Source organism: Clarias gariepinus, chromosome 12, assembly GCF_024256425.1.
Source record: "Clarias gariepinus isolate MV-2021 ecotype Netherlands chromosome 12, CGAR_prim_01v2, whole genome shotgun sequence".
NCBI lineage: Eukaryota > Metazoa > Chordata > Actinopteri > Siluriformes > Clariidae > Clarias > Clarias gariepinus.
Window position 1 is genome coordinate 23,005,610 of NC_071111.1, and position 25,814 is coordinate 23,031,423.

At 38.5% G+C, this 25,814-nt stretch overlaps 2 long non-coding RNA genes and 1 pseudogene across 2 annotated transcripts; 2 read left to right on the forward strand and 1 right to left on the reverse strand.

Moving 5' to 3' along the window:
- The window catches only part of LOC128534108 (glial fibrillary acidic protein-like), a 36,483-nt pseudogene extending 27,059 nt beyond the window's left edge, over positions 1-9,424 (reverse strand).
- A 9,694-nt stretch (positions 9,425-19,118) lies between these two features.
- LOC128534020 (uncharacterized) lies at positions 19,119-21,377 on the forward strand. Its single transcript, XR_008361441.1, has 3 exons — positions 19,119-19,190; positions 20,766-20,887; positions 20,982-21,377. It is a non-coding gene; the product is annotated as an uncharacterized LOC128534020 (long non-coding RNA).
- A 1,235-nt stretch (positions 21,378-22,612) lies between these two features.
- LOC128534021 (uncharacterized) lies at positions 22,613-24,787 on the forward strand. Its single transcript, XR_008361442.1, has 3 exons — positions 22,613-22,685; positions 24,454-24,556; positions 24,664-24,787. It is a non-coding gene; the product is annotated as an uncharacterized LOC128534021 (long non-coding RNA).
- The last annotated feature ends 1,027 nt before the right edge of the window (positions 24,788-25,814 follow it).

Genomic DNA, 25,814 nt, shown 5'->3' on the forward strand with positions numbered 1-25,814 from the left:
GAACTTATTTTGGTGTTTGACTCCAAATTGTCACTTATTTGCTTTTTTACCTTATTTTTTCAAATTTGGTTTTAATTTCTCACCTCAAGTTTTATTTATTCTGATTATAGCTTTAAATATGTTTCACTTTTTACTTTGAAATTCTGACTTTTGTGAATATTTTTACATCCTCTCTTAAAATTCTGACTCCGATCAGCCCCAACATAAACACCATAGAACATTAACACATTCCATTTATACATAGACCCATTTATGCCTGTGGGGACCAAAGACAGGCTATCCAGTCTATTCTCCTAGAAAAAAACAACGAAGCACAAATCAATAAAAAAGTCAATGCTGGCCATGATAGAAAGGCCCCAGAAAACCCAGTGCACCATAGCTTGTGGCACACGGGGCTTATTTCTGACTTCTTATTTAAACATTCTGACATTAAGTGTAGATATTTGCACTTATTTATTAACCTGATTATCTCCAAATTCAGATGAATTGTCTCAAAATTCTAACACACTGTTCTGTTATCTTAAAATTATGACATCTCAGAATGCTGAAATTTGATGATGGGATATGCATCTTTTTTTCATTAAAAAAAGCCAAGTAGCCTAATCTGTATGTCTGTGTATGGAAACTGGAGAACCTGAAGAAAACTCAGGTTTTCACAGGGAGAACATGCATACACACTATTTAGAGAAAGATGGTCTACACAAGTTGCCTTGTGGCAACTTTAGCCACGTTGCTGTGGCTCGTTCAGCACAGTCATATATTTGTATTTTACCTTATTTGAATTTAAAATGAACTGTGTGTTGAGTAATAACATGAATACCTTTCCCAGGTTTATAACGAAATTGCAAATCCTGCCATCTCAGGCTGATGACATCTGGCAAAACTGAAAGCATAAGAAACACCATGTCTTTAAGGTTTACACAAAAAAAATCAGCTTCATGGGAAAAGGCTTATAATAATCGTATGTGGATTTATTTTGTGACATAAATATCTGTAGATTAGTTTTGGATCTCTATGCAATTTATTTGAAATAAATAACATATGTATACAATTATTATTATGATTATTATTATTATTGTGAGCGTCCATAAATCATGTGTTTGTCCATAAAAGCCTGTGTTCGTCCAGAAAAAAGTTAGACGATACATCCGCAGGCACATTTTTCATGTCGCCGAATAATTTAGGCAAAAGAGCAAATCCAGAGAAAACCTTTATTTTCCCTTAATAGCGTAGTGTGTGATCCTGTTCTTGGCATCATAAAAATCTGTTCTGTCTGCTGCACTCCAAACCCATTTTTTTTTCACAATTACAAAAACTGCTAATTATATTCAATGCACAGTTGAATATAATTATAAGACATTATAATGCATTATAAGACCATAAATATAAATATGCTTGAATACAAATCCTGATGCTGGCTGGGAACGGGTTTTACCCATTTCTGTAATATGATTAATTACACCTCATAATGCTTGTTTAGCTCCTCTGTTATAACAGCTGAATATAGGTCATGTGGACGAGGTGCTGTTTATTGTTCAACATGCTTGTGAGTTCAGCAAGAACACTAAAATTATTTAGTTTTATGATGCACTTTAAGAACAGGTTGGTGACACTCATGGTGCCAGTTAAACTTTTAGCTAAATTCCCAAGCTACATTTTTTTAAAAAGTAAAGAAAAAGGCTTAGAATTAGATGCAACTGGTGTTCCAGTTTATCCCAGAAGTGTTCAGTGGGGTTAAGGTCAGGGCTCTGTGCAGGACACACAAGTTTTTCCACTAAAAATTCCACTACCATTTTTTGGTAGCTACTATTGTTTTCGTTCGCTGTTAGAGGTTTAAGTCCACACAAAAAAAGAAACTCTGAGTTCTTTACACTGGTGATACTGCAACAAGAATAAATACATGAATAGATATATGTGTGCATAGCCAGAGAGGAACTTCCAAGGAAATATTTGCCCTACCTGTAAGTTTAGGCGTAGTCCCATCATTTTATGTCATACTAATGAGTTTAATAATCTTTATATATGACTTTAATAATCTTTACAACCGAAAAGGGCGGGGCAGGTCCGCAGCTTGACCAAGTGCATGCTCATCATCTTTTTCGACATTCGCAGCATTGTGCATCGAGAATTCCTCCCCAGGGGCCAGGGCGTCAATAGTGAATTCTACTGGGGGTCTGAGGGAGGATGTACAGCGAAAGCACCTAGATTTTTTATACCACTGCGAATCATCTGGACCACGTGATGTTCTGTATGGGCCTTCTGGCCACGCTGAGGTCCAAAAAAACCAAGGCCGCTATTGGCGTCACCGTCACTGCCTCTCACAATCCGGAGGTGGGGTGGTGTTACTGTATTACAGATTTTTAATGAAAATGTGAGGGTTGTGTAGATGTGTCGATGACTGTACACATATATTCCTGTTTTTCTCTTTCCATACTTGTCCTTTTTCAGGAGGACAATGGCGTAAAGCTGATTGACCCGATGGAAGAGATGGTGACTCCAGCTTGGGAAGGCTATGCCACTCAGCTGGCCAATGTAGAGCAGAATGCTTTATGCACAGTCTTGAAGGAGATCATCAAGAAAGAATCCATTGACATGAGTCAGGCACAGAGTGTACTCATTGGCAGAGACACCAGGTATAATAGCACAGAGTCAGAATGTACTGGGGAGATATTACGTGCAAATGTAATATGTGTGCAAACTGACAGGATGTCATATGATGCTAATTGAGGCGGTCTTGGCTATCAGAGTGATGAGTGTTCAGGATTGGGATGTCAGTTATACAGATCTGCCCGACTGCCAGCTCAAAGTCAAGATCTTTGTGTGTCTCTTTAGCACATTATGCTTTATCCCAAACTTGCTTTGATAGCTCTTTGTTCTTTGTTAATAGGCAAACAACTTGACAAGGTTCAAGTGTGGTGGCAGGGTAGCACTGTGGCCACATACAGTACCACCAGGGTCAAATTGATTTCTGTAGTGCGCATTACGTTAATTAATTAATACAAACTAATTTATTAAACACCTTTCCCGTTGTATTGAATTTTCAACCTCATGGCACACAAATATACTAGGGACTGATTTATGGTTATCCTATCTGACATCACTAAAATGTGTTTGATTCCTCTCAAGGTTTTTTGTCTTATTGTCATCACAATGAGTTTTTCCTTGTGTATGCTGAAGCTGACACGCAGGTACATAAACGCTCCCAATCTCTCTCACAGTTTCTGTCATCTTCACTGTTTTGGTAACGTGGATGTGTGTTATTGTGTGCAGAAGAGTGTAGACGCCTTGGCACATCAAGTAAGCCTGGCTGTGAATCAACTTGCCGGAGGAGTCGGAGACGAGCCAAAGCCATTAAAGTGACACAGAGAAAACACCGTGTAGTGCACAAGCTGCACTTCTTGGTTGTACTTGACTTTATATGATTTTTGCATGAAATAAACATAGTGATGTTTGTTTGTTTGTTTTTTGATACAATCTCATAAAAAAGTGTTATTTTGGGAGAAAAAAATGCAATAAAATAAAAGTGATTATAACCTCTTATTGCTCTTTCAAGTCATTCTTTCTAGTCAGTAAGTATTTCTTATCTTTATAATTAGAGAAAAATTACTTTCTGCTACTTAAGAAATGATGCTTTGCAGTCATGTTTATTATTTCATGCATGTAGTTGAACAGAACCAGAGGTTAAAAGCTAGAACACAGTGCATTTGCATACGTTTAGTTGTAGCAGATGAGTACCATGAGATGAGTTTTTTTTTTTTTTTATGGGATATGAGTATTACGTCTCTAATACACTTCATTTTCTCCTTTGTTTACAATCAACAAACAGGGTAAAAGAAGAATACGGAATTGTAACGATTAGATAATAATTTAGGATGATCTTTGGATAATTATTAAAGGGGGAAGAAATTATCTGTTGTAGAGAGATTTCTTAGTGTGATGTCAGACTACTCCTCTGTCTCATCTGCTGCTTCGGAGACGGTGATGGTGTGCTTCTGCGTGTCTCTCTGATTTACGTCCTCGTCTGTCTTAACTGTTCTAAACAAAGGCGAACAGCGTAAAGAATTGCTACCGCAGTAATATAATGCCATGTTAGATCATCGTTATCAAGTAAAGATGTACAGTATAGATTTGATTATTTACAATAAGCCTGATTCATAGGAAAGACAAATGCACTACTTACAGTATGCATGCTGTGTCTGTGATTCCTGTTCCACTGAGGATACTTGTACCTGATGAGGATGGTCTTCCTTTCGGTCAGTTCCACGGCTTGCTTGTGAGAGACCTCCTCCATGGCTTCCTCATGGCCGTTTGAAAACAAAGGCAACTTTAAGGCTACCTCGCTTGCTCCAGCGGCCAGTTCAGCCAAGGCTCCACCCACCTTCGCAACCGAGGTGCTAAAACTCCCCGAAGACACTATTGCCCATCAATGGTTCAGGGCATGTCTCTATTGATAAACAGGTGTCCTCGCTTTCGATCAGTTCCCTAAAGAGGCAAAAAACATATGTTACAGATTTGTGTTTGTATAACATTTAAAATACAGTAAAATCTCGGATTACAAGTAACGCGGTTTGCGAGTGTTCGGCAGGACGAGAAAAGCTTCCTATTTTGGCTCTTGACGAAGGCGGTCGCATCTGCTCTCCCTCCCTTATCTCTCCCCGCTTGCTTCTCTTGTCTGTCTTGTAAATACTATTCAGAGACTCTTTTCGTCTTGCTCTTGAAAATAAAAAGGAATATGGATTTGATCAAGTGGTCTCTGAATGCAATTGACACAATCTTCTCGACGAGAAATGTGGGTTCTGGAGAACCTACTTGTCCTGCTGGGACGTTTGCTGCTGGATACACGATGGACGGTTGGCACTGTCTCTGGAGGATGTTGAAGATATCTACCTATTCGGGACTCTGATAACAGGAATTCTGCTGATTGGATTAGGTGGTATACTTGGATATCGAAAAATTTTAAAAGCAGTCAGTCTCAACCCCAAGAGAATGGCTGGCTGGGAAATAGTGGTGACAAGAGCTGTCAGTAATCAGACTGTGGTTCTGGACCGCAAATTGGATAACATCTTGATGAAACTAGCAGCTATGAACAGACCTGGAGACCAGTGATGGACATTAAATATCTGTGAAATTGGCAGATATTGATCGAAACCTGGAAAATATGATTTTCTTTTTCGGCTGCCCTTTTTCTTTCCAGCTACTGCATTCAAGGCCGTCGCTGGAGACATAACTAACTCCCAGAAGACCAAGATAACGAGACGCTCTGGAATCCTACTCCCCCCCCTTCAAGGACACCTGGCGCAGACTGTTACGGGATGTTACAGGCTTACAAACTGACACGCACACACATAACAGCTACAGATAGACACTCTACCTTCCCCATATCCAACGCCTTCGTGTGCTTATTACCTTCAGTGTGGGTAGGCGGAATCGGGACCAGCGCTCTCTAGCTGCAGGGACTGGAGCTGTTTGCCTACATTGGACATTTCCTATCCCCTGTATCCTCATCGTTGCAATGTTTATGTCTTGTGATTACATGTTTTTATGTGCTCATTGCTGAGGTCTTTTTTTACCCCTGATCGCACACTGCCCTTTTTGTAGGACAGTCTGGGAGGGGCTTTTTTACCCTCGTTATCCTAATGTATCTTATTCCTTATTTTCTATGATGGCGGCGGTTAGGTGGCTCTGTGGTCGCACAAAATCATTTCACTGCATATTGTACTCTGTATGATTGTGTATGTGACAAATAAATTTGAATTTGAATTTTGATTTTTGAATTTGAGATTTTTAATAAATTTTTATTTGAAAAACGAGCAAGTCTTGGTTTACGAGCACAGAGTATCATCTATCACGCATGCGCTTCTTGTTTTGATGCCGAGCGTCAGGTGGGCACAACTGAGCCATCGGTTTTTCTCTTTCTTGCGCTGCGGAATTGTGGTTAAATCGTCTCCATTGCTGGGTCCTAGTCAGAGGCGTAGCAAGCTTTTCAAAAGTGTTGGGGATGAATGTGGTTTGTTTGTTAAAGGGGTTATCCAGACACATTTTTCATTAAATGTTAATAATCTTTAGGGTCCTAATGCACAGTTTGTAATATATTTAATTAAAATTTCTCAATGGTTGTGTAAAAAAAACACTACTTTTAACTGGTAAAAACTAGCTCTGTTCTTAGCAACCTATTTCAGTGCATGTTCCATTAAATGCTTATGATCTCTGCTGAGCCCGCCCCCCCCAGTTCTGTGGGGCGTGTCTTCACAACACACGTGGGGTATAGCCACGGGAGTGTAGTCCAGTGCGGGCAATGCTTTGGACTGCATTACCCACAAAGCATTGCCCACATGGGCAATGCCCTGTGGGTAATGCAGTCCAAACTGAAAAACGCTGGAATATAGAGCCTGAGCCTGTTTTCTTCAGTCGTTTTTGGTTTAATTTAAGTACGGAACCTACGCGGAAGTTTGTAATATCGCCTGACAACGCAAAAATTAAAAGAATGGACATGCATCGACTCGATTTGTCTTTCTTATCACTGCATGGGCATAAATTAACGGGCTGTTACGCTGCCGCGAGCAACAACAACAAAAGCGGAGAAGCTTACTGAGAGAGATACGGACGCAATGTGTTTACTGATGTGTTTACATGACTTCTTAATCTTCGACAGACATCGTTATAAACCATCTAGCGTAACAAAGGTAAGCATAATATAGTTTTCCGACTACGTACACAGTTTGCAACTAGACAATCACCTTAATGCATTGTTTATTATAAACGGGCGATTAGGGATTATATAGAGATGGCTGTACATAGAGAAGAAGCCATAACCATGTTGTATGAGAGTATAAGTTAACTTACATTTCGCATTCATCGTGATTATTAGAAAAGGCGATCTGCAAAGATTCATAGAAAAAGGAATTACACTCACCAAGCCTGGTGAAGATGAAGCAGGAACACGAAGTTAGTACAGATCCATTTTTAGGAGCAGCTTCGTAGCAAAACCTGCTTTATATTGACCCGCGTTTATAAAGCAGTCTGGTGAAAAATGATTAGCGCAAACATGAACGCATTTAGGTAAATCGGCGAAGACGTTTGCTTTAAAAACTAAATTCAGCCACTGCGTCCTCAGCGGCTCAGATGTTAGTAGTGAATGAAGACTGCTGTGTTCGCTATTACACCCAACAACTGTACACCACACTCGCTTAGGCGACATTTTGCTCCAGGAGCGAAAAACAATAGCCAACAGCTTCTTCTCACTCGGGGCGGGTCTTTCCTAAAACACCAGTGTCAATCGACTAGTGTAGGAGCGGCCTCTTGTGGTGTGGCGTCACAGTGACAGGCATTTGCGATTGGCCTGATTTCAGAAGGGGCATGTTATTGTAATAAATGAAAAGAAAACCACTGGGCGGCTCTTTATCATCGTAGAGTGGTTGTGTACGCACTCTCCTAACACACAGTTCAGTCCAAACAGCTTGTAGGCCTGTATGACCCCTTTAACAATAAAAATTATGAATACAATGACAGAAGGGTACAAAAAGTATTAACATACAAGATATAAAAAAAGCTTTCAGTTTAAATGAGTGATAGTGATACTAGAGTGATACTAAAAACACACTTAGAACACACTTGCTAGACTTGCTAAAGATTTAGAATCAGAAATGCTTTAATAATCTCAGGGAGAAATTATTTTGTTACTCCAAATATACAGACAACATTTCATACAAACAACATACTGTATATTCAGAACAAAAATATAAACAACTACGTACATATATAAATGCAACCAACAACAACTGACCAAATAATATATGACCAACTATATCTCTTATTTAAAAGAACCAAATCTGCTCTTTCTGCTCTCCTTACAAGAGACAAACCGCTCAGCAACCTTTTTTCTGTTTCCCCCGTCCAGCTTGTCTTTATGTACATGGCACACAGCAACACTGTTGAGGCGAGTTTGGGTCAGTGAATATTGAAAAGTAATACAATGAAATAAATGCAAACAGCATCTAATGGTAATAGGCTACTGTTGTTTAATGTCAACATTTTTCAACCTTCATCTCTCTTAATAAAAACCTTATAGTTTCTGGCCTGGTGTTTATTATTATTATCATTTAGTTTTATCTAATGCTAGCAACCGTTTATTGCCCCCCATATTTACAAAGCTCTGGCCCCAGGAGTGTCTCTATAAAATGATTCATGGGAGGCACATCCAAACAACCTTTCTAGACCGGAAGTCAACTGGTTTTCTCATCTGTGGAATATTTTTATCCCGAGACCATGGCTTAACACATTTTCTATGATAACTACATATTTTAAATATTATTCAAACACAAATTTGTAACATTTGTTTTTTTTGCCTCTTCAGGAAGCTGATCGAAGGCGAGGACATCCGTTTTTCAAGAATGGTGCAGGGCATGTCTCTAACCCAAACACCTTTCCCCAACATGGTGAACACACCGACATCCCCGCAAGGCATGCTGGTCGTCAGTCGCCACCCCGCCCACGCCACAATAGCTTTCTTTAATTTTAAACATAATGTTAAGTGGTTGTTAAAGGTACTTTATGTAAAATGGCTCCTGCTATAATGTTGATGGTACCTAATAACCTATAAGGTCAGGAAATCAGTAATTGACTATATTACAGTATAATTGAAGCAGCCATACCTGTTTGTAAATTCTCTTAAGGAACGCCATCTCAACCTCCAGGTTCTCCAGCTGTTTCTCCAGAGCGATGCAAGCAGCAGTGGCAACGTCGACATCTTGGTGGCAAAAAATGGCAAAAGGTTTCACTACATTTAAAATTTAAAAGATTGTTGTCATATAATTAACACTTAGATGTTATCAGTTGAATTCCATAACAAGTGGATAAAATGTTCATTCATGACCATGAGTCAGCCAGTGATGAAACTTCTAGGCTATGTCTGCTGGAATTCAAGCTGATATAAAATCATGAGTAAACCCACAGGCTTGAAAGCTTTAATATTCAGGTCATGTTCAGCCTTCTTCCTAGCTTACAGTGCCTCCTCGTACTTGACCAACTCCAGCTGTGCCACCATGGCCTCCTTAGCAGCGACAGCAATGTCCTTCAGGAAAAAGTTGTGTGTTATTGCAAATGAACCTCTAAACTTTTAACTTATTGGGTTATTTATTTTGTGTTTTCATCAATTCTTACCCTCTGGGCTTTCATCTGGTCAGCGACCCTTCTCAGTTCTTTTAACTGCTCCTCTTACAACATGTGCAAGCCTGACGGCTTCATGTAATGGCCCTTCAGGTCTTCAATCTCAGTCTCGAGTAGGTTGTTTTGCAGCTCGAGAGTGCGAACCTGCAAATGAACGTGTTGACCTGATTAACTTTGAGTGCACAACGGGGAAAGGCTAACGGACGCAGTGAAGAATGACAAATCGTACCTTCTCGATGTAGATAGCCAGGTTGACCATTGAGGGTGACCCAAGTATGGTAGATTGGATTAAACTAGATTAGATTACATTACATTACATTAGATTAGAGAGCAAAGTACTTATATCATTAGTAAACTAATCAACCTCTCAAGTTTTGGTGTCAGATAAAAAAAATACATATATAGATGTTATAAAAAATTTTTTAGATATTAATTTAGTTGATGATAATAATAATAATAATAAAGTTTATTTTATATAGTGCCTTTCTAGAAACTCAAGGTCGCTTTACAATTACAAAACTATTTATACATAGCTAAAGACAACAAAAGCAGAATACAGATAAACATGTAATTCATAGCAAATTTCCAATCAAATGTTCAAAGATCCAGAAAGCAAGAAGAGAAAAGATATGTTTTAAGGTGGGTTATAAAATCCTTTAATGAAGAAAGATCACAGATGTGTTCAGAAGTGATGTGTGAGAATTTCTTTGAATAAGTGAGGACCCTAGCAGCAGAGTTCTGGATTTTTTGGAACTTATTTAATGTTGTGTTTGGTAGACTATAAAAAAAGAGAATTACAGTAGTCGAGTCGAGAAGAAATGAAAGCGTGAACCAGTGTCTCAGCATCCTTGATGTTTAAGAAGGGACGTAAACAACCTATATTGCAGAGGTGATAGAAAGCAGACTTAGTAAGTGACAAAATGTGAGGTAGAAAAAAGAGGTTTGAGTTAAAAGTTATACCCAGATTTTTAACAGTGGTGTAAGGCCTAACCAAGGTCCCTGAAATGTTAACATTGTCAGTACAGAAAGAAGCAACGTTTTTTTTGGTGAACCAACAAGTAGAACATCTGTTTTATCAGTATTACGTTTGAGAAGATTACTGGTCATCCAATCATTTATATCGTCAATACAGGCTGAAAAGGAGTAAGTGGGAAAGGGATGGTAGTGTCGAAAACTGATATAGAGTTGAGTGTCGTCTTCATAACAGTGGAAATTGAGATCGTGACGGCGGATTATTTTACCTAGAGGTAACATTTACATCTAACCAAATGAGAAAAAACAGCTTACTAAAGTTGAGCAATGTGTGCAGGACAAAAGAGATTGGATGCTTATTAACTTCCTTCTGCTTAATCCTGATAAGACAGAAGTTCTAGTCATAGGACCGCATTCAGCTAGAAGTAAGATTTTAGATCACACTGTAACTTTAGATGGGCTTTCTGTTCCATCAAGTGCAACAGTAAAAGACCTTGGTGTGATTATAGATTCAAGCCTTTTATTTGAAGCTCATGTGGATAATATCACCCGGATAGCATTCTTTCACCTTAGAAATATTGCCAAGACAAGAAATATATTGTTGCTAAACGATGCACAAAAACTAGTTCATACTTTTATCACCTCTAGGTTGGACTATTGTAATGCCTTACTGTCTGGTTGTCCAACTAGGTGCATAAACAAGCTTCAGCTAGTCCAGAATGCAGCAGCAAGAGTCACTAGAACCAGAAAATACGAGCACAACAAATTAATCAATTTGAATTGATTTTAAAATACAAATTTTTACATATAAAGCATTAAATGGTCTCGCGCCGCAGAATCTGAGTGAACTGCTAGTGTTTACGATCCGCCACGCCTACTTCGATCAAAGGATGCAGGCTGCTTGTCAGTACCACCTATTATGAGAACTACAGCTAGGGGCAAAGCCCAAAGTTATGGTATAGCCTTCTAAATAGTGTTCAGGACAGTGTTTAAGTCTAGGCTAAAAACCTATTTATTTAATCAAGCATTTTTATAAATAGATTTGTCTTGGGTAAAGGAGCAGATCTGGGGGACTCATGGATATAGAGTATTAGGAGAACTGGTATATTTAGATTGATCACTCAGGTTTGTTGACGGTGAGGTGATTGTTTGCTTTATATCTCAGGGAGCCCTAATGTCTGTGTTTCCTTCTGGCTCTCCTTTTTAGTTATGCTGTTATAGTTAGTCCTGCCGGAGTCTCTGCTTGCGCTCTACACTAAATATACGCTCACACTATACATTATGTGACTGCGACCATACCTAACTGTGATCTCTCCTCTTCTGCTCTCCACTCTCCTGTTCTCTCTCCCCTTCTCTCTCTTCCCTTTCTCTCTTTTCCCCTCTCTGTCGAGCTACACATGTCGTTCCTGAGCTGCCAGTTATCCAGACTCCCTCTTCCCTTACAGACCTGTCTGACCCATCTGCCCCGCTTCTGGTTGGAGATCTCGTCACATGGATGCCCCATGTGTCTCTTTGGGATGAGTCTGGTGTCTGGGGACTGTTTCACTTTACCATGAAAATGGTTCTTGGCCTCGACTGGTGTTGACCGCTGTTTCTCTTTGGACTTGACATGGCTGTAGTTGCTCTATAGTTCAGGACTGGAAGTTCCTACATGTCAACCTGAGTCTCTAATAACTACCTGGACTCCATATTAACATCAATTAACATCAATTGTTATAGCTGAACTAGCTAACACACCTAACACACAGTATGAATGCAGATCAATTCCTGCTTTCTGTTTCAGCCAAATGAGGATGGGTTCCTTGTTGTGTCTGGTTCCTCTCCATTTTTCTTCCTATTACCATCTCAGGGAGTTTTCCCTTGCCACTGTCGCCCTCGGCTTGCTTACCAGGGACAATCTGACCATTTTGCTTCATGCACACTCACATTCCATACACACTTAAATAATTCTTTTGATTGTATAAAGCTGCCTTGCGACAATGACAATTGTTAAAAGCGCTATACAAATAAAATTGAATTGAAATTTAATTGAATTGAACATGTAGATGATGAACGGTAGAGGGCCAAGAACAGAACCCTGAGGAACAACATGAGAAACAGAAGCAGTAGAGGATTTAGTAATATAGTGTTGACGATCAGACAGATAAGAAGTGAACCAAGCTAGGCAGTTCCAGAAATACCAAGAGCAGAGAGGGGTGAAATGAGAATGCTGTGAGAGATAGTATCAAATGCAGAAGAAAGATCTAAAAGAATCAAAATGCTAACAGAGGCAGCATTAGTGGCCATAAGAAGGTCATTGACAACCTTAAGAAGTGGTGTCTCTGTGCTGTGGTGAGAACGAAAACCGCATTGAAAACATTCATACAGATTATGTGATGACAAATATGACTGTAGTTGAACAGCAACAACTTTTTCGAGTATTTTTGAAATTAGCAGAAGATTTAAGATTGGTCGGTAATTGGCCATATCAGAAGGGTCAAGGCCGGGTTTCTTTAAGACTGGTGTGACAGCTTTAGTTTTTAATTTAAGAGGAACAACACCAGTGCTCAGGATTTTACAGTAGAAATAAGAAGTAAAATAGGCAGTGAAATAACAGGTGCAGAGTATTTGAGCAGAGACCTAGGGGCCGGATCAAGAAAGAACAGTTATATAGCTTATCTCTGTATCTGTTTATTGTTATTTAATTTCTGGGTTATTTCAGGTACTTTAAACACATTGTTGGGTTGCTAATGTTGGGTCATATGAGATGTGGTGGGTCATTTATAAAAGAACACCTGGTTGAGCTATTTTGACCCAACGTTATTATTCTCCAAATGGCAGCCTGCAAAATGTTCGAAATATTACTGTTATTGTGTCACAGGTGTAGTTTTAAGAGTTGTTGAGGCAAGAATGCGTGTCTATACAGCTCAAAACCTCCATCAGTTATTAAAGATAGCGCCTGTTATTTGTTGTTGTAAAATTATCACCCCAATGATTTCGGAGATTTGAGCTTCAGGAAATCTCCCGGCACTCTGCGGGCCAACTCACGTCAAAAAGAATTTATAAATGTTTACTAAACATTGTCTATTGTTTTTTACTTAAAATATTTTGATTCGGCATCGTGATCCTCCTGTTATACTAGTTTAATCGCTTAGCCGCACGCATAAAGTTTTCCAGAGTGCACTAGCAGAAGTAGACTAATGATTATGAATGCGAGCAAGCAGACTGACTTTGACCAGAAATATTAACTGTCCTTTTTGACAACTATCTGGGCAATTTCCTATTGTGGAGTGGATTAATGCTAGAGGATTTAAAGCGGTATGCTGGGCACAAGGGACACATGGGCACAGAGAAAAAGACACAAGATACCAACTGCCATGTGGAGAAATAGTTTGGGATAGTAAAAAATTTTATTCTATTGAAAAAGAAAAATTTACGGCCAGCACAATTTGTTTGTAAAATGAACACATCACTACAGGGAAGATATAGAGAGCACATAATTGCACACAATCTTAATTACACCTTCTCACCAAACCACTGCGGCCTGGCAGGAAAAGAAAACCACCACAATTGTCATGACTTCCATAGGGAGGAGACAAATGCAGGTTAAGGAAAACTGAGATTTATTCAGATGAAGTGACACAAAGCACAAAATAAAACAAAAACAAAACTCAATAAACACAGAACGGCTCTCTAGCCGCTTTCCCAGGCTGGGTCTGCAGGGGGCTATCTAAAGTACAACTGAGAATGCTTGAGCTCACTTCTTTCACTGGAGATAACCCACAAAGCTGAATGGCTTTCCAAAAATAAGTGTGACCTTAAGGAAGGCCCCTTTTCCTAAACGCCTCGTCCTGCAGAGGCCACTCAGTCCTGAGAGAGAGAGACAAATGTGGGTGAAAGAAAAGACAATGTGCATATCAGTGACCAGATAAGGTGGTATGGGTTCGGCTGGGTTAAATAGTGTGACACAGGAGGTAGACACAGGTGACTTCAGTTTAGTGTTTGATTGACTTAATGGGGAACAGTACCGACACACACTAGGGGGAGACAAAGCCATGGCTCAGTAATCCTGTGAGCCAGATCTTACTCCCCAGGACTGAGGTGGCCCAGATGTGACAACAAGAAACATTGTCAAAGAGAAGCACTACTTCTTTGTCTCTCGATGAAAAGTCAAATTTTTTTGCTGCATCCAGAACTGTTCCTAAGCCCAAAAATCCTGACGGAAAAGCTACAAAACAGGCCAGAATAGAAAAAAAGCAAACAAATAAACAAAAAAACAAGCAAAGATACCAATTGCAAAGCAAAATGGACAAGACTCTTTTGAAAGAGAGGTACATATATATTAATATATTTTAAATACTGAAACTGATTAAGCTGACTAGCCTTACTCGTGTTTTTTTGGTATAATCTGTTTTCCTTACAGGTTGATCTTCTGGAACAGCCACCAAATGAAGTAGTTGTGGCACTTGTAAGATCAGCAGATCAATAACAATCAATCATATTGCACCATGCTGACTTTTTTCCAATTCGACCACATGTGCTGCTAAGTGGTGAAGTAAGTTTTAATTTTCTGTTTGTATACTTTTTTTGCATTTTATTGTGCAGCCATTCAGTGAAGTTAGGGAATGTACACTGTCTAGCTGTAAAGTTTTAATGTTGCATAGTAGAAGAAGTGAGTTGCTCGGTCTGTCCACTGTGCTTGGATAAACTTTTCTGGCACCAGGAGAGACTCAGTCAAACACACACGTATGTCAGAAAGGTCTCTGTTTATTAACAGCAAAAGGTGGGTTTTTTATATGTTTAACCAAATGCCTGTTTTATCATATGTTACTACAAAGAATATAAACCGTTGTAAATGTCATGGTGAATTTCTGAAGAACAAAGGATTGGGAGATAGATATGTGTCCATCCAGAGATGAATCAGGAGGTGTTGGCTTGAGTTGGGGGAGAGGGGGAAGGAGACAGTGAGAAATAGAGAGAGAGAGACATAAAGAGAGAATGAGAAGTTGAAAGTGGGAGTACTAACAACTTTAAAAACAGATGCAAAAGAAGACTGGAAGATATATTAGCAGCAGTGAAGGTTTAATTATCACGTTAACTTGTTAATATTAGATCTATGAGGAAGAGAGCAAGAGAGTAGTATTAACTTTTTTTATATGTCAGAATTCCTTTACACTAGGCAAAATAGAAAACAAGTATTTGATTGGGGGGGGATTATTTGAAAAGCCCAAAACTAGTATTTGATGGCAAAGTTCTGCAGTAATTAATATGTTTTGGTGGGCAACAATTATTTTAATCCTAACTGATGCAGTAAATCGCTTCTTGTTTCTTGAACGTAATAAAAATATTAATTATTGTAATTATAAGTCTTAATTATTGGCCTGCATCAATCAAAGAAAACAATTAATCAATAAATCAAGGAAACTGCTAGAATGACTGAAATTGTGTTATTGGGCATTATTAAAACCTAGAAGGATAGTGGTGAACAATCATGTTCAAAGAAATGCGTTTTGAAAAGGAGTAAATCATGAATAACACTACTTGAAGATCATTCAATGCTTGCTGAAATTTTATTTTTTTAAAAAGAAGCCTTTTTTCAAGCAACTGAATGCTACATTTGGTCCCTCATGAAGCCCAACAGCAAGAGCATCAGGTTGTTTCAACTCAACCATTACACATTGGGTGTAAGTAATTCTCTTTGTTGAAAGGGATGTCGTCGCTCGCCAGGCAATCAGAAAAGTACACAATTATAAAAATTTTAATGCAACATAAAATTTTGATACAGCTTACAAAACATTTTATTATTAGGCCTTGTTTACACGGGCGTTAAGTTTTTGGATAAACGAACTTGCTCTGAACGTCCTAGACGTTTATGTTGTGTTTTGTAGTGGCGCTTGATTGACTTCTACACCGGCGTTCGTTTGTCTCTGTCTAACGTCAGCCTGCAGCCCAAATTGTAGTTTGTGTGTTAACCTGTGGGGGCAGTGTGGGGGGAACTGGATATGAAAGCCTGCCGCTACCGGGTTCACTCACTGACTGCACAACGTCGGATTAAGGCCTTGTTCACACGGGCGTTAAAATCGAGCGTTTTTTTTTTTTTGCGTTTGTAGTGTCCGGTAAGCGCGGATCAAGCGGCGAGTGTTTTCTACACATAGGAGTCAATGAGAGTGTTCACATGGGCTTTGGTGACGTGCGTTTTTCCGGCTGCACGTTTATACGGCATTAAAAAAACGTTGCATGCAGCTTTTTCTTGGCGTTCAAAACCCAACAAACGCAAGAAAACCGCTTCTAGTTCGTTTTCTGCGCGTTCATTTTACGGACCGGATATATCCCATGATCCTACATGCTACACATAGGGAAATGCGGAAAAGGGCAAAATAAAAAAAATTCATTGTTGAAAAACTAACGCGGAGATTTTCATTTCTTCATAAACCACAAAAAAGACTTCCTTTAATCCGACGTTGTGCAGTCAGAGAGTGAACCCGGTAGCGGCAGGCTTTCATATCCAATTCCCGACAGACTGCCCCCACAGGTTAACACACAAACTACAGTTGGGGCTGCAGGCTGACGTTAGACAGAGACAAACGAACGCCGGTGTAGAAGTCAATCAAGCGTCACTACAAAATGCAACATAAACGTCTAGGACGCTCAGAGCACGTTCGTTTATCCAAAAACTTAACGCCCGTGTGAACAAGGCCTAAAGGAGACAGGGGTAGCTGCAGCTCGGAGTAATGGGCGTGTCGAAAGGTTGGGGCGTGCCGAAAGGTAGGAGGCGTGCCGAAAGCTCTTCATGATTGGTTGCACAAGTTGCCTGTTTAAAGGCTTATTACGACCTCTATCGGAATCATAACAGGCTAATATTAAACGCTTTTGTTCTTTCTAATGCGTTTTATTAATGCAGCCAACACAATCCTTCATATTAAAATTCCATTTTCCTTTAAAATATCGATATTAAAAATATTCCTTTCTAAACATTCTACTGCGTTGCCACGAGTTACTGACGTCATCCTCGCGCGTTTGAGCCATGATCGTGGCTAAAAGGGATATATAGCTCCGACCGGCGTGTTATGCGCTAAAATGCCCCCCTGCCATGGATGGCCCCCCCTACATAATCGCTATCAAATATTGTATTATAATATAAATTCATAGGTTAATGGTTTACAAATTACAAATTACATGAGACAATAAAATAAAATAAGCAATATGAAAATAAATATGTTGTATATAAAAAAAATAGGAAGAGGAAAAAAACGTTAGATTGATGTGCGCATGCCCAATAGCGCTCAAGCTGTATTCCTTCTAGCCTCAACTGTATTAAACCCATAATCAAAATCAAATTACAATTATTTAAAGAATATAGTACCACAAGCTGTTCACAAAATTAATGTAATTTTAATATTTTAGGAATACTATTAACTTTGTATTGGTTAAACAAGACCAAAAAAAGTTACAGAATTAGTAATTCAGAATGTTTTGAACTGACAGTTGTTTTCTGTAGTTTTACTAGAAGTGCAACTACGTTAAAAAGTATAAAATTCTTGTTTATACTGTTTTATATTGCTCTTTAAAATGTCAATTTACTCAACTAAAATAAGCACACTTGCACTATTCTTATTGCACTGTTCCATTTTTCACCCTATCAGCCTTCTGTGTTGTAAACTGTCCCTTTTTGCAGAACAGTAACTCAATTTTCCTTCTGTTGTTCTTAAAGTTCTCCAGTGTTATTTAAGTTTTTTTTTAGGTTTTTAAAAAGTTTTCAGTGTTCTTTGTAACAAGGGTTGAGAGAAATGTAATTTCAATTCTCTATATGTATGCACTGTACATGTAGCAGAATTGACAATAACATTGACTTTGACATTGCCTGATAAGGACAAATATTAGATTAGATTAGATTCAATGTTATTGTTATTACACATGTACAAGTACAAGGCAACAAAATGCAGTTTAGTTTTAACCAGAAGTGCAATTAGCAGAAAGTGCAGGATAAAGGTATAAAGTCGTAGTACACTTAAGAGGGATATGTGCAGGGAGAAGCTATGGGTAACTATTACAGAAGGATATTATACAGATTGCTGGTAACTATAGCCTACTTATAAATTTACAGTGGATGAGCCGTGTATACAGGTTGTTATTAACTGTAGTCAGAAATTTGCAAATAGATATGAACATAATGTGCAGGATATTATGTAAGCATAGTATACATATTGCAAGTAACTATAATTATAAATTTACAGTGGGTGGCCAATATATACAAATTGTTATTAACTGTAGACAGGAATTTACAAATAGATATGAGCATAATGAAAAATATATAATGTAATAGTTCATAAAACCCCACAATAAAGAGGAGGATGGGTACAGTTTAGTAACCTTTGAAGTGCCACTTATTCAGTAAACAGTAAACAGACACAATTTTAGCCAATAAAACATTTTATTTAGAGGCAGAGCTGCTCCGTTTAAGAGTGTACTCCACCCAACCTGTACACTCAATCTGCTCATTCATTCATTTATGATGTATTAGCAGTCCATGGAACAGAATCCTTCAAACTCTCAGTCAGAATAAAATGACGAGACCTAAATATTAACGAGGCCTAAAAACATCTGTAGCGCAAAACGGACACCGATACACACTGCCAACCCTTACTTCGAGGGAAAACCTGTCCGTGTTTCGTCTCACAGTAATATGTGTCTGTCGACAACTATTAAACGAACAATTAATTGACGAAAATAAAGAAAAGAATTATTTATATTGACTAACCACACCAAGCCTTACCGCCGCCATGTTCTTCTACGCTAAACTAAAGGTACTTACATATAAATAAGATTACCGCTGATTGGCCAACGCAGAAGCTCCTTTCACTAATGAGAAAGCTTTCGACACGCCCCCTACCTTTCGTCACGCTGATTGGCCAACGCAGAAGCTCTATTCACCAATTAGAAACCTTTCAGCACGCCCCTACCGTTCGGCACGCCCTACCTTTCGGCACGCCTTGTTGCTCCAGCCTGCTGTTATCCCTACTTGGATTAAAGGAAGGTTTTTTTTGTGGTATATGAAGAAACGCGAAAATTTCCGCGTAAGTTTTTCACCAATAATTTTTTTTATTTCGCCCTTTTCTGCATTTAAAGCATGTAAAGCATGTAAGAATATGGGATATATCCGGTCCTCCGAAGCGTAAAATGAATGCGCAGAAACGAACTAGAAGCGGTGTATTTGCGTTCGTTGGTTTTTGAACGCCAAGAAAAAGCTGCATGCGACGTTTTTTCAATGCCGTATAAACGCACAGCAGGACAAACGCACGTCACCAAAACCCGTGTGAACACTCTCATTGACTCCTATGTGTAGAAAACACTCGCCGCTTGATCCGCGCTCAGCGGACGCTACGAACACAAAAACGCTCGATTTTAACGCCCGTGTGAACAAGGCCTTATTGTGTGAAACCCTGTTTCAAAATTTCAGGTGGATTTCAATTCCTATGATGCCATAATTTCATTTGTAAACATCAATAACAACCACTGGAAGTTCCTGGTGTCAGTTTCTAGCCTCTATTGATATTAGCACAGTAACATACGTTATAGGATTGTTATGTAAGATAACAGGTTTAATTAGAGAGCTTTTTAGTTATCATGTAATAGTTTGTGTGCCATATATCATTGTCAGTAATAACATTTACATATTATCATTACAATAGCTGTACATAATCCAGATATAATGCAGATCAGTATGGTTGTTATTAGACACGAAAAGCTTTAAACATACATGTCTTTTTTTAGATAGTATCTACATGTACCATAAAAGCAAGTATTAATGATCCATTAAATTGTGGAAATGGCTTGGAAGACCCAAGAAGGGCTGCTCAACGATTTCAGTAAGTTCTTCCTCACTGAAGGCCTTTGGGGGATTTGTAGCATGTGCTGAACTGTGATTAATATTCAAGGAGACAAATGTTACTGAATAAATAAATATTATAAAAAATATATCCATGAGTGATCACAAACAATGCAACCTAAATTCCTCAAAAATATTCTAAGAATCCACCTAGAAAATTTTAATCCTATTTTTAGCTCTTCTTCTTTCCCTTATGTCATGCACACATATTTTAATTGACTTAATTGAGTTTTAATTTTATTTGTGGAATTCACTTGTGAAAATGGTTCCTCATGCTCCCAGAATTAGCATTTAACAATTCGAGACTGATAAAGCTTGCCATTTTTGTCCTAGAATATTCCCTTGCCATCAGAAAAGATACATGCATTGATTTGATAACCTCATCGTTCAGAACAGGTTGTCAGCAGACCTAATTTTATTGCCAAATAATGTGTAGGTCTGACCATCCGAAGTAATCCCAAATCACCAGTTCTTTTCCTTCAGAGGCTAGTAAAGTGGGTATATATATATATATATATATATATATATATAGTCAGTTTTAAAATGGAAACTAATATAGACTCTTGTTATGTTATGTACCCAAAAAAATGACGTCAGCTGACTACCTCAATATACTGAATGACCAGTTGTTGTTTTTTTTTTGTTTTTTTTTGTGAAAGAGTGGTTCAGGAAGCATAAACATTTTTACACATGGATTGGCCACCAAAGAGTCCAAAATCCAGGCTTTCTAAAATACCATCTTTCTGACTGTTCCGACATTTAGGCAATACTTTAAAATGAGACAAAACCGCCTTGGGAAAGAGGACTGGGCCAGCATCAGATGGCAACCTGGTACAATCAGACACACAACACAGAAAGATGTGTTGTGGTGTCTTTGTCATGCAGGTATTGGTACTCACAAACCACCATCACATTATAAAAAAGAAATGATGTTTTTTAAAGCAAATTTTTGACATGCACCTTTGTTCTTGGCCATCAGATGGCAAAACACACCATCAACGATTTCCCCCCAAAAAAACCACATGCAACTTCTCAGAAAGAAAATGGCTGTTGAAATACTTAAAGCATCAGGAAAGTATATTTCATAGTATATAGGACTTGTTCTGCCAATACTGTCCCTATATTAAACAATAGCAAGTAACAGATCATAAAAGCAATGTACACTAAGAATAAATATCATCTTAACAATTTAGACTCAAAGGAAAACATCTATGCACTACAGTATGTGGACTGAAGGACCTTCTGGACTCTTCGAATTCAGACAGTCGGTGATTAACTGGGTAAATCAGAATTCTTTAATGTTTTACAGACAACGGTTTAAAGTACACAATAATATTAATAAAAACAGTTTTGATTCATAGGCATTGTAATTGATTTGTCCAGAATATTATGATTGAAGAGATTATTTTAGTTATTTTATGTACCTGTCTATCCAAGCTAATGTAAAAAATCATCTGCTTTGTGCATTTCTTCTTATTGAATCTTGCTAGGAGTTGAAAGGGTATATTCTTTGCTCACAATTTCATGTTAAATCTTTCATGCAGATTCAGTGTGATAAATGCAAAAGGTGGTTTCATGACGCATGCCTAGCAAATACACCGGACAAAGACCCTTCATGGTTTTGTCAACTATGCATCAGGGCAGCACCAAGGTCTTGCTCATAAACTACAGTTTGACTTACTGATTGTTTCAAATTAACCATACAGCTTGCGAGATCTCATATTTAATTATAATATTATTAATAAAAAAAGGAGGTTTCAATAATATATGATTAGGTTCTTACATAACTGTTGAATGGGTGGTGTGTCATTCACCTAACCATTATCTCTTTTACAATCTGTTGGCAAGTTGAGCTCCACTGTGACTGATGACAAAATCATTTGTTAGGGGAGGGAAAGAAGAGCCAGGTCTTGAGAAATTCGGCTGCAAAAATCCAACAAATCATGCTCACTTCACAAATTTTACAGAGGTTATTACTTTAGTAGTCCTTATTTTAAGTGTCAGTCAAGGGTTTAATTTTGTTTGTTGATTGACTGTGAGGTGAGTATACACGGAGTTTCGGTTCATTTTCTGACAGGCTTAAGTTCACTGAAAACAATACTAAATAGCACACCCGGTTTGCTTTCATTATTTTACAAAATCATAACATTTTTGCGTCATTGTGAGTGCACTTAAATAAAAGTGTAGTCTTATAAAGGCTATGTAGCTTATATAGTATTATACTGTATGAACTAAGGACTGAGGCGTCAGTCTATAGTTATATAGCGCCACTCAGCGGTAAAAGCCAGGAAACGCACAAACCCAAATGCTGCCGGCATGGGCTGCGGCGGTAAAAGCAACATTCCGATTAAGTGAACTCTACATAAACTGAAAGCCCATAATGTACGTGTGTAACAGTGATACCATTTTGACAAGGCAAAAAAGTTGACTTTTTTTCTCCTTTTCAAAGCATACAGCTGTCACTATCATTTTGTTATAGATGAAATAGCATTTCTTATCAAAACTCCGAAGACTATATGCACCACTGCTACGTTTTTTTATATTCTCAGTCCGTTTGTGATGGAATTCCTCTTTACTTAATGTCAATTAAATTCACACTACTGTCACAGTTAAACGCCTAGTGATTGCTGCTACTGATATGCAGACCACAGTTCAGACAGGCTCTACAGGTACTTTGTTGAAGGTCAGTTTACTCGCTCTTCTACTGAGTATTAGGAGAATGAAACCATAGCAGTATTTTGACCGTTGGAATGACAAATATATGTGATTAAATCTCTCAAAGCATGGAGAAGCCTATACTGTACATACATAAATACATAGCCACGTTGACTTATATATACACAGTAAAACCTCGGATTGCGAGTAACGCGGTTTGCGAGTGTTCCGCAAGACGAGGAAAGATTTAAAATAAATTTTGACTTGAAAAAACAAGCAAGTCTTGGTTTACGAGTACTGTGTATCATGTATCACATTGACGACGAGCATCACGTTATCAAAACTGAGCCAATGGTGTGTGTGTGTGTGTGTGTGTGTGTGTGTGTGTGTGTGCAAAGCACCCCTCTCTGCTTCGCACACACACAAACACACACACACACTCTCTGCTTTACACAGAAACACTGATTCCGTTAGTATGCGCTCACACAAGTTATCGATGTTCCTTGCTAGTTTTCCCAACAAATGTTAATGTGTGTGTGTGTGCGTTATTTTTATGTATTTATTTTTTTTGGGTTGTGGAACGAATAATTTGAGTTTCTATTTTTTCTCATGGGAAAATTATGGTTTACGAGTGTTTTGGAATGCGAGCTCGCCTATGGAATGAATTATGCTCGTAATCCAAGGTTCCACTGTATATAATTTATATTTATATTATATATTACAAATAATATTACATTTCATTCAAATAAAGCCCTGTTTACTGTTTCTCTTTGATTAGTTTTAACATTTGTTCACATTTTGTTGAGAATCCGTTAATATGGTGTTGTTTATGCAGATTAATTATTAGCCAAAGTGTGCCCTGCCAATCAGTCTAATGTTTGTGCTCATTTAGTAGGTCTGAATTTCCTGCTGTACCACCTCCAACAAGATCTGAAGTTGCAAAGTGCAGTAATCTGAAAGTAAACAGAGCAAAAGAAGAAACACACATCACCAAATAATTTTAAAGGCAATAATAATAATAATAATAATAATAATAATAGTGAAATATTATCAACAGTGTAAGAAAAATCAATCAATTTTTCTAAAAATAGACACAAATCCCCAGTATGAAGGCATGGTGACTTAGTGGTTAGCACTGTCAACTTGCAACTTCAGGGTCCAGGTTCCTTACCTGCTTCAGGTCTGTGTGCATGAAATTTGCATGTTCTCTCCGTGCTCGGTGGGTTTACTCTGGGTACTCTGGTCTCCTTCCATAGTCCAAAAACATGCAGTTTAGGCTAATCAGTGTCCCCAAAATTGCCCGTAGTGTGTAAATGAGTGTGTGTATGTGTGTGTACGCTGGAATAGTGCACACACACATACACACCTTAGGGCACAAGGACACCTGTCATTGTGTACCCCACCTTGTGCCCTAAGTCTCCTGAGACAACCTGCCCATAGATATACACTGATCAGCCATAACATTAAAACCACCTGCCTAATAGTGTGTAGTTCCCCTTGTGCTGCCAAAACAGCTCTGATACATCTAATAGACTTTACTAGACTTTTAAAGATGTGCTGTGAAATCTGGCACCATGCCATTAAAAACAGATCCTTTAAGTCCTGTAAGATGAGGTGGAGATGCCACACATTAAACCTGTCTATACATCACATGTTCTCAATATTGTTACATTGGATTGTGTCTGTACATCCATTTCTCAATATTGTTAGTCAGATTGAGAATTGGAGAATTTGGAGGCCAAATCAACACATTAACCTTTTGTTATGTCCCTTAACCTTAATCCCTTCCTCAACAGTGGTTGCAGTCTGCTGTGTTATCTTGCTTACAGTGGCCATTGCCAATGGGGAAACCTTGTTTCCATGAAGACGTGTACTTTGGTCACCAGCAGTGTTTAGCTGGTTGGTATTTATCAAAGTAATATCCACATTAATGTTAGGATCCATGGTTTTTAAGAACATTAATCAGAACATCACACTTCTTTAATTGGCTTGTTTTCTTCTCACAGTGCATCCTGGTGCCAGCTCTTTCCAAGCTAAGCCATGCACACACCTGGCTGTTTGGGTGACACTGTTGACGAATCCCTGCTTGTCATTTAGTTACTTATACTTACCCCTTTTTCCTGCTTCCAAGACATCAACTACGATATCTGCCTACCATGACATGCATGCTTAATCAAGATGAATGAATGTGTGTGTTTGGACAGGAGCCATTACCAGCAACGATGTATTGACATTTGGACCTGAGAAAGAGAAGATGTAACTCACCAAAGGCTTTTCTCCAACATGTTGGTACATAAGAGTGCTTTACAGTCAGGTAGTAAACTGGGATCCCAGTGCCCATAATAGCTAAACTGCAGCCAGTGTTCCATGGGTCTGAATACAGAGACAGGCCCACGATAAAGAAACACACCACGGTGAAGGTCACAGGAACAGCCAGATGAACCTAGGCTCAAATAAAAAAAAGGAAGATAAGTAACATTTTACTTTTGTCTTGTTTGGTAGTGTTATTCATCTTTTGCAAACCTGAAAAGTTCTAGGATGATCTGGAAATCGGTAGCGATGGATGAGGAGCCCCAGTGTTACAAGGGCGATGAAAAGCCAGCGCGAGAAGGAGACGAAGTTGATCAATTGATATATTTCCCCTTCTGCCAACATGATAATCAAGGGAGGGGCCTGGAACCATAACAACTAAGATAGTCACTTATAAATAAAAGCAATTGAAACAAATTTATCAATATTTCTTGTGGTTTCTCTCGGGAACAGTTCAGAGACAAGTACCTGTATGGCAGTTAATCATTTTACTCTAATACTAGTAATTAAAATATAGATTTAATGTGAGAACAGGAACTAACTTGTCTCCAGGCGTTCATCTTTCATTGCAGGGGGCCTATCCCGCTGTAACTTAGGCCACTATCCCTATCTCAGGTAATTTAGGGCGCAAGGCAGGGTACAATCACACACACACACTCAGTCATATGCATACACACTCAGCTACGGGGCAATTTTAAAACACCAATCAGCCCACACCGGTGGTTCTCATTGTTAAGTGTTGTTTTCTGCTCTACTGCACCCACTTCAATAAAGAAAAGCCTGCTAATTCCTCGATTAATGAAATCAGGTGTGCTGGGAGTTGAGGAAGCACATTAATATGCAGGGA